The sequence below is a fragment of the Hetaerina americana genome, unplaced genomic scaffold, assembly GCF_022747635.1.
Source record: "Hetaerina americana unplaced genomic scaffold, ioHetAmer1.1.p SCAF_9, whole genome shotgun sequence".
NCBI classification, from domain to species: Eukaryota; Metazoa; Arthropoda; class Insecta; order Odonata; family Calopterygidae; genus Hetaerina; species Hetaerina americana.
In genome coordinates, this window is record NW_027287538.1 from 48,769,359 (window position 1) to 48,778,038 (window position 8,680).

Consider the following 8,680-nt stretch of genomic DNA (forward strand, 5'->3'; position numbering starts at 1 on the left):
TCATATTTTTCGCGTCACCGCAAATTTTCACGATAAACGGAACGGAGGCCAACTTGTGGCGAATGTCGCAATCAGTAAGGTTGAGGCTCGCACGCCCCAGTAGCTCGGTTCAAGGATTCGTCCCCCGCCAATGTTACTTCCTCCTAAAAAATGGGAAGTATGGAAACTGACATTGTCAACGGCGGCTGCACTTGAAGGAAGGAGTGTGTGTTTATGTGCAGTATGATGCGCCTTGCAGACTGATCATTAGATTTGCAAGCGCATGTCGAGGTTATACGAGGCAAGGTCCCGAATTGAAATGTGGAAAAGAGGGGATAAAACGTTTTAAACACTTGCCGTCACGACTTTTTAACTGCCTAAGTCTTATGCATGGGACGAAATCAGCGATTCTGTGAGTAGCGGATACAGGATTTTTGCGACGTGATTATCCTTACTCACACCCAAATACCCTTTTAATAATAATTTGTCATCTTTTATTTTGACTAAATATTTTCTGTTGATTACCTTAGTAATTTTCCCTAAATAAATAATATCACCTTAATAAAACCTCAATATTAGCAAGTGAGTAAAATAGAAATAATGATAAGGCACCGTTAGGTACAGTATATAAGCAAAACAAATTATTTTTATAACAGTTTGAGATTATGAAAGCAGGTCTACCGGAAATAATAAACAGATAAGAAATGTCTTCCCGAAAAAGTTAAATGAAAATTTCAAAATAGTAAAGAAATTATACCTAATGTAAATGTATCCTTTTTCCAAAATATTTTCCCTTCCTTTCTTCAGAGGCCTCCTATCTGTATCTGCCCCTGGGCCCTGATAGGCTCCTCACCTAAGGACCAAAGGACACTCAAAAGCCTCATACTATTGACGCAGATACTAAATCTCTTTGATGTGACGGTCGTAACCATTGACCAATCTAGGAACCACGAGTGGGGTGACTAACTAAGCTCCGGCTTGGTAATTGTTGGCAAGTTGAGTCACTATTTCCATAGGTCTTTAGTGGTCAGAGCTAGAATTGAAAGTGAAGTTTCACTCACGGTGGACCACATTTTCTAGCCTCAAAGAGGGAGGTCATGTTTGGCCATTTTCAACCAAATAGTGAGATTAAACTAAGCTGGATGGGAATTTGGTAGCTGTAAGTTTCATTAGAGGCTTTTCACATTCTCTTGAGCTCCTGATGTCATTATTTCCTGAGATAATTCAAGAAAGCCCGTTAATCTCCTGATCCACATTTACTCAGACTGGCTTTCTCTATTATTTTTCTGGTGATGTTTGTGGTAACATTCTTTTAAACTGGCTGGAGAAAACAACCTTGGACGATCCTTTGAAACAGGGAACTGTACATACTTCAAAAATTAAGACGTATGGTTCCAATACGAATGGCAAGTGTTTTTAACAAAAGCACTTGCAAGAGCAATAGTTGGTGCGTTTATATCTGGAATCAAAGCCAGGAAGTATGTATAGAAAATTAAAGTTGAATGATCAACTCCGAATAATAACTCTTTAGACAACTATTTAATGAATGCATCAATTTATCATCGCGAATTCTTGATTTTACGGACGAGAAAGGCTTTCTCGCACATGATGAAGGCTATTAAAAATTCTGAAAACTTGGAGGAGGTAATATACAGGGAAACAAGAGGCATTATATCTGAATAATTTTACGTAATGAGTGATAGTTGTTAAGAACTGTTCAAAACCTGTCCCCGAGGGGTAGATCACCCAATGATGACGGGATACCCGAGGTGGCTTTAAAATTCCTGTATAATCTACCGAGCTACCTCCAACGAGATCCATTTCAGACTCGGCATTAGTTTTCCATAAAATGGAAGTCATATCCATCGTTTCTGAAGAACTTCGACTCCGTGGACGTCAACCGAAATTTTCTACCTGAAGGGATGTAGATGGTTCCCGCTCCCTCGATTCTAACCTGGGGTCTCGGGCATGGTGATTAAGTGCACCAGCATGCATTTCCTGCAAATACCATGATTTCCGTAATGCTTCAGATTAAGTTTATTACTTCTATTCTCTTAAAATCTTTACTCAGCGTACCTCTCGTCATGTCCTCCCTCTTTCCAAATGCTCATTCCGCTGATGTAATTCTGACACATTCCGTACGCCAGTGCATATTATTCACCAAAATATGTTAACTGTTCCACCTGATCCAATCTATTCTCCCCGACTTTAATTTTTTCATTGGACTACCAAATAATTTAGAAAACTATTATTTTCGTTATCTAACCAATCGAAATTTTAACTCCTAAATTTAAGCCTCTTCCAAGAATTATTTGTATCAGTTCCTAAGGACTCTTAATCTATTCGCAAATGAAATTGAGGAATATTGAAAAAACACGCGTTAAATTTCCTGAGTGTCTGTTATACAGGCAAGGAGTGAATAAGACATGGAGGTTTCCTTGAAAGGAGCAACGCAAGTAAGAATTACTGCAAGAAGTCACTTATTTTCATTGAACCGGGTTATTTGAGGAATAAAATGTGAACGAACCTGCCCAAGTGGAAGCATTATCTCGTAGTATTTCTTCTTGACAATCAAGTAAATTTTCTAGTACGCTCTTCGATAACAATGATGAAATTCTCTAGGGATTTTGAGTAAGCCATTCCTCCGGCATTTGACAAGGACGCCGTCGAAGATGATTCAATTCCACTTGAGACTGTTGCATCGTGTGTTTGTGGTGTCTGTTTGAATGACAAACAACGCCGTTGCGATCTCGAAAGAGATTGATGTCTTTGCTTCGACGTAACGTGCCAAAAACGACAGAATGCCAGAGATTAGAATGATTGCAGAATTCGATGATAAGTTAGTTTATTTTTTGTGTTTAATTAAGGATGTACAAGAGGTTTATTTTCATTAAATAATCGAATTGAACCTTTAACTGACGAAATATTTTGCTACATATTGTTACATTTCTTTTTGATTATTAATTCTATAAATAAATGGAGGGTTGTTTCTTGAACATTAAGAAGTTCTAATTTCCTCATTAATTGTCGGATTCAGTAGGACCTACAGAACAGCATTTGGTGGGGTATTTTTAACGCTGAAGTTTTATGTTTTCACTGCTATGATGAAATTTATTATATTAATTTAAAAATATTGTTATTAATATATAATATCTATTATAGAGATGTGCACGGTTATCGCTGTCAGTGTCTTAAATAAATAAATATAACATATTAGTTCGGAAACAAGCAGTATATTATATTTAAACATAATTTTCCCTCCTTATTTCTCGTAATAAAATTCATTGCTGGCACCATAAAGAGCAGCGGAATGTGATGGATCGCCCTATTTGTCGTCGCTTTGATAAAAATATGATACTGCCAATGATTCATTTTGCTGGGAGTAGTGATCGGGTTGTACGATCATTACCCATCGCTAAATATATTAATTTGAAATCGCTCCGCTCGAATATCGTCTTCGACGACATTGCGAGTGCATAATACAAAAAAATGGTGTTCTTGAAATTACGCGAATCCAACAAAGTGCATCGTAAACAGGATGATGCAATCGGGAGCATGGGCAAGGAAACCAAGGCTTTAGTGGACCCAATTCATCACGTTTGAGATATCGGGACCAGTCGGGGTTTTTCTTGGCCTTCCTTTGATTTACCCATCCCGCGATAAGGGGACTCGGGCTATTTGGGCAGAATGTAACTCCTGATGGGAATAAATATTGCCTGGCAAAATTGGAAACCATAGAGGAACATCAACACGGTAGCGATTCCTTGATATCCGATCTCGCTTTCATCTGCAAAATCTCCATACGGGCCAGGATTGTTTACGGAATATAATCATGACAGCTATTCACACAATTCGCATATTGCGTTTGCCTGATCCCTGGTTCACAAGCTCGTCAGGAAGACAAGATTCAGGAAAATACTTGAGAAAAACAGAAGCGATGACTTCTGCTGTATTCTTTCACACAGGGAAGATGGGGTACACACAAAAGGTCTCTGTCACAAAGGGTTTTTTATTTCAACATAAAATGAGTTAATAATATGGTGTCCGTGTTTTTATTGGCGGGTGACCACAAAATTTGAAAGGATCAAATGACCAAGAAAGTAATATGGACGTAAGGAGAAGAATTTCGCTAGAAAAAGAAGCTATTTCAAGTAAGAGGGAATTGATGATGGGGATATTGAGTTAGAATGTTAAGAAAAGTATCATTGAAACTTTAATATGAAGTGTGTGTTTGTGCAGTGCCGAAAACTGGTAATTGAGGTTAGATGATAGGCTTAGACAAGACGCTTTTCAAGTGAAAATTATCTGTGAAATGGATAGAAAGGAAAACAAACGACGAAGTGCTAGGAATGGTGGGGGAGGAGAGGGGATTGTTGGGAGAATTCAAGAGGCAGTGTGGAGAAGGATGATAGGCTTAAACATTACCTCAGGGTATAACTATTCAATGGCTAGCAGTAGCAGATAACCCTGTCCTACTTCCATTCTGCCTGTCACTGCCCATCCCGATCCTCCATCTAATGCTCATACTTTAGCAGTATAGGTTAGGCTAAGTCCAAGATAAGAAATGTTTTGATTTAGACTCTCAAGTTTTCTCTTAAATTACGCAATCTTATATTTCCGATTCTAGTTCTGATGCATTGATATTTCTCCCTTTTTATGCAAATTCCCACAAAGAATTTCCTTAATTATTTTCTTAAAAAAATCTTAAACTGTCGGGAACCACTGTGATGATGTTATATGTTGGACATGTATTGGTTAACTTAATTTTATCTTGTGGTTTCTCTATCTTGCGTTATAGTATATCAGGATATACTATGTATATACTCGTGCCATATTGAAATATTATATATATATATATATATATATATATATATATATATTATATTATATACACCAAGATAGCACTAGCGAACAAAAACACCGAGAAACACACACAAATGAAACTCATTCGTAGGCTGAATTTTCGGTGGCAAACCACCTTTCTCAGGAGAAAGAAGGAACTGTCTTATTGCCAGCTCCTTTACCTTGAATTATTATATGTATACAACTTTGTTAATAATTTATATTAATATAAAATATAATAATATGTATAAATATTATAATATTTGGACGGCAAAATAGAACATAAAATAAAATTGATAACAAGTATAAGGACACTCACATTGTAGAATGTTAGAGCTGTCGGCCTTCGGGCTTCGGCCTTCCGGCCGTGGAAGGCCGAAAGCTCAAACAATCTACAATGTGAGTGTCCGTTTACGTGTTATCTATTTTATTTTGTGTTCTATGTTGCCGTCGTGTCGACGTGTTTATATAATTTATATATATATATATATATATATATATATATATATATATATATATATATATATATGTGTGTAAATTAATATATATATATATATAAATATATATATATATAAATTAATATATATATATATATATATGTGTGTAAATTAATATATATATATATTAATATATATATAAATTAATATATATATATATATTTAAACACAGTATACTCATTTATATAGAAACAGATATGATATCTGTGTCTATATAAATGAGTATTTTTGGCTATATAAGTATTTCGAGTATTTTAAATATATATATTATATATAAATTTACATTATTATATTATATACATTTATTTATATATTATTTATTTATTATATATATTCACATTACATTATATTATACATATATGTATGTATATATATATATATATATATATATTTCTATATATATATATATATTTCTATATATATAAATAAGTCTTAGCCTCATGCCTTAATACTTCTTCAACGTATGATTTATTACTTCCTTGAATTATTTTAGGTTTGGTTTTTACATGGTAGTATATCCTATCTCTTTTAGTTGGCATAATTTTACTTTTTAACTCCCTGTCATTTCTTTCTCATTTTTTTCATAAATCCTTCCTATTCTTCCTTCTTTCAATGTCATCGTATTTCACCATCCATCCCTCTTTTTGTCGCGTTTAATTTGCCCTTTTGGTTTCTCGCCTTAGCTCAATTTTTCGTTAACTGCAAGCTCTCCTCAACAACTCCGCGTTCAGGTTCCTCCATTATCCCACCCTCCGCCAGCTTCACGCGATTCTTCCCCTTTAGCCCCCTCGTCAATCCTTGTTTGATTCTTTTCGAATTTGTAAGCCCAAATATTTCCTATGCTGCTCATTCTGTATCATTTTCTTAGTTATTGCCAATTTTTCTCCAGTACTTACTTCAGGATTTTCTTCGGCGATACTTGACATTGCTGTCTTATTCAGCAATCGAAACTTAAACATCCCATTTTCGCGTCCTACTTCCCTTTTATGAACCAAATTGATTTTCGAGCTTTATATCGTATCCAGTATGTTATGATATGACTCACTTCCAGGAGAGTGTGCGGGCCAATGACTCTGTGTCTAAATTATCTTCACAATCTGCCTGAATTAACATAATTCAATAGGCATCCTTGTCGTGCATTCTATTATCTTTGTATCATATCTCTATAGTTCTATTATGGAATAACATTTGTCTGCTTAATGGTAGCCGGTGTTTGATACAAAAATAGGTATTATCATGCGACTATGTGTTATTAAAATGATTCGCAAGAACAGTGGATTCCAGCATGCTCAATTCAATTTTGTTGAAGTAAAATTTAAAAATTTTAAGCATGTAGGAGTTTATTAAATTGTTGGGGGGTACAATTTTCAATTGAATTAATTGAGTGAACAGCTATTACGAGTAATTAAATGCATTTAACAAATACAGTGACACCGTTAATGTTTTATTGCTTAAACTCATTTTGAATGGACTAGGTCCACTTTTCTTGTGACACTAGTCGACATGATTTACATAATATCCCGTGGATATCTCTTGCTTATCCAATCATGTTTCTTATTTAAAAAAAGTATATTTTTATAATATTCTATCGAGCATGGTCATATTGAAATACCCAAAGTACCAACAAATGTTTTGTTCGTCGCTGTTCACAGCATTTACTCGAGGTCCTTGGCTGTCAATTCACCGCAGTGATTTAAGTTTAGTATTGCTAAGTTGCAACAGAAATGTGGACTTTATCTTCGGCGGGTTGAAATAAGGGGGAAGAGGGAGGGGCAAGGTTACGTGAGCCTCATGGCAGCGGTTGAAGGAATGCCACACTATTTAAATGCATTATCTGTTGTCTTCGTCTTAAGTCACTTGGAGGATAATTTTCACGTGAGCTTATAGGCAAAGATTTTCTTTCTCTGCTACTATGTACAATGCGAAGAGACCCACTTGGGGCGATAGGCGACTGAAAAAATTATCATCTTTGTTTGTTCTCAAAGTAGAAGTAGCTTTTGGGCGATGTGAGGAAATGAACGTACACCCTTCGGGAATTTGAGATGCTTATTTACAACTCAAATAACCCTTTGACCTATACTCTTGCATCCCTCGGTTGTATTTTGAATACTTCTGTTCATGCCGAAAAACCAATGAAAACCGAAGGTTCAGCCTTCATGCCATCTTAAATGCCTACTATTGCTTATTTATTTATTTTGCATTAGTCCAAAAACAGCATTTCGGCTTCGAAATGGTAATTTAAACATTGGTATAACAATTTGACAATTACATACACCCAAGCCCTTGGTGGAGGGAAAACCACCTAGGCGGGAATCGAACCCGCGACCTCTAGGTTGGTTGGCAGACGAGGACGTTACCCCAACACCACCGGGGTTGGCAATTAATTCTTCCTGTTCGTAATAAGGGCAATGATTTGACGTATTGACCTTATTATACATAGTTAGGACAATAAAAGGTATTTTGGTTAGTGAGGAAAATAGTAGCCACGATGGTAATGATATTGATAGGTATTTTGGGTGGTAAGAATAATAATAGCCATTTCGGATGGCGACGACAATAAAAGGAACTTCGGATAAATAGAAAAATAATGAGCATTTTGGATAGTGAAGATAATAGTATGGTCCATTTCGGATGATTAGAAAAATAGTAGACACTTAGAATGGCGAAAACTATCCCAGGCGTTTCGGATAGAAAGGGCAATGATAGACGTTTTGGATGGTTAGAATAATAATATGACTTGGGATGGTAAGGAAGATAATAAGCATTTTAGATGGCATGGTTTGGGTGGCCACTTCGGTTGGCAATGTTTTGTCGGCATGAACAGGAGCAGAACTCAGAGGAAACAAGGAAGACAGCATTACTGGGAAAGGGTTATTCGTATTATTTATAAGCATATCAAATTCCCAAAGGATGCACGTTTATTTCCTTTTACGGTACAAAATCTACTTTTACTATGAAAGCAAGCAAATATTATAATTTTTCCTCACTCTTATCGTCTCACACCGGTCTCTTTAGAGTGCAAATGCTAGTACAAAGATTTCGCAGGAAATAAATTGTTTATTATGTACTCACTATGCATAGTAATTACTATTAATGTCCTAAAAACACCTATTCTCGTCCTCACCATAGATTTTAGGGATAATAAATGGGGATATTGGACGGTATAGAAACCAAACTCTAGCTTATCTATTACTTATTCTAATCACGGGAGTCGGTTGGTAGAAGTTGTCAACAATGCGCAACAATCTATTCCTGCAAAAAACACTCTGAAGGGCTGCTGAAAACGGATCTTCGGTTTAATAACCTAAGATTATGATGACCCAACATCTCCCCTAATATTAGAGCATCTTCACGTCATCTCA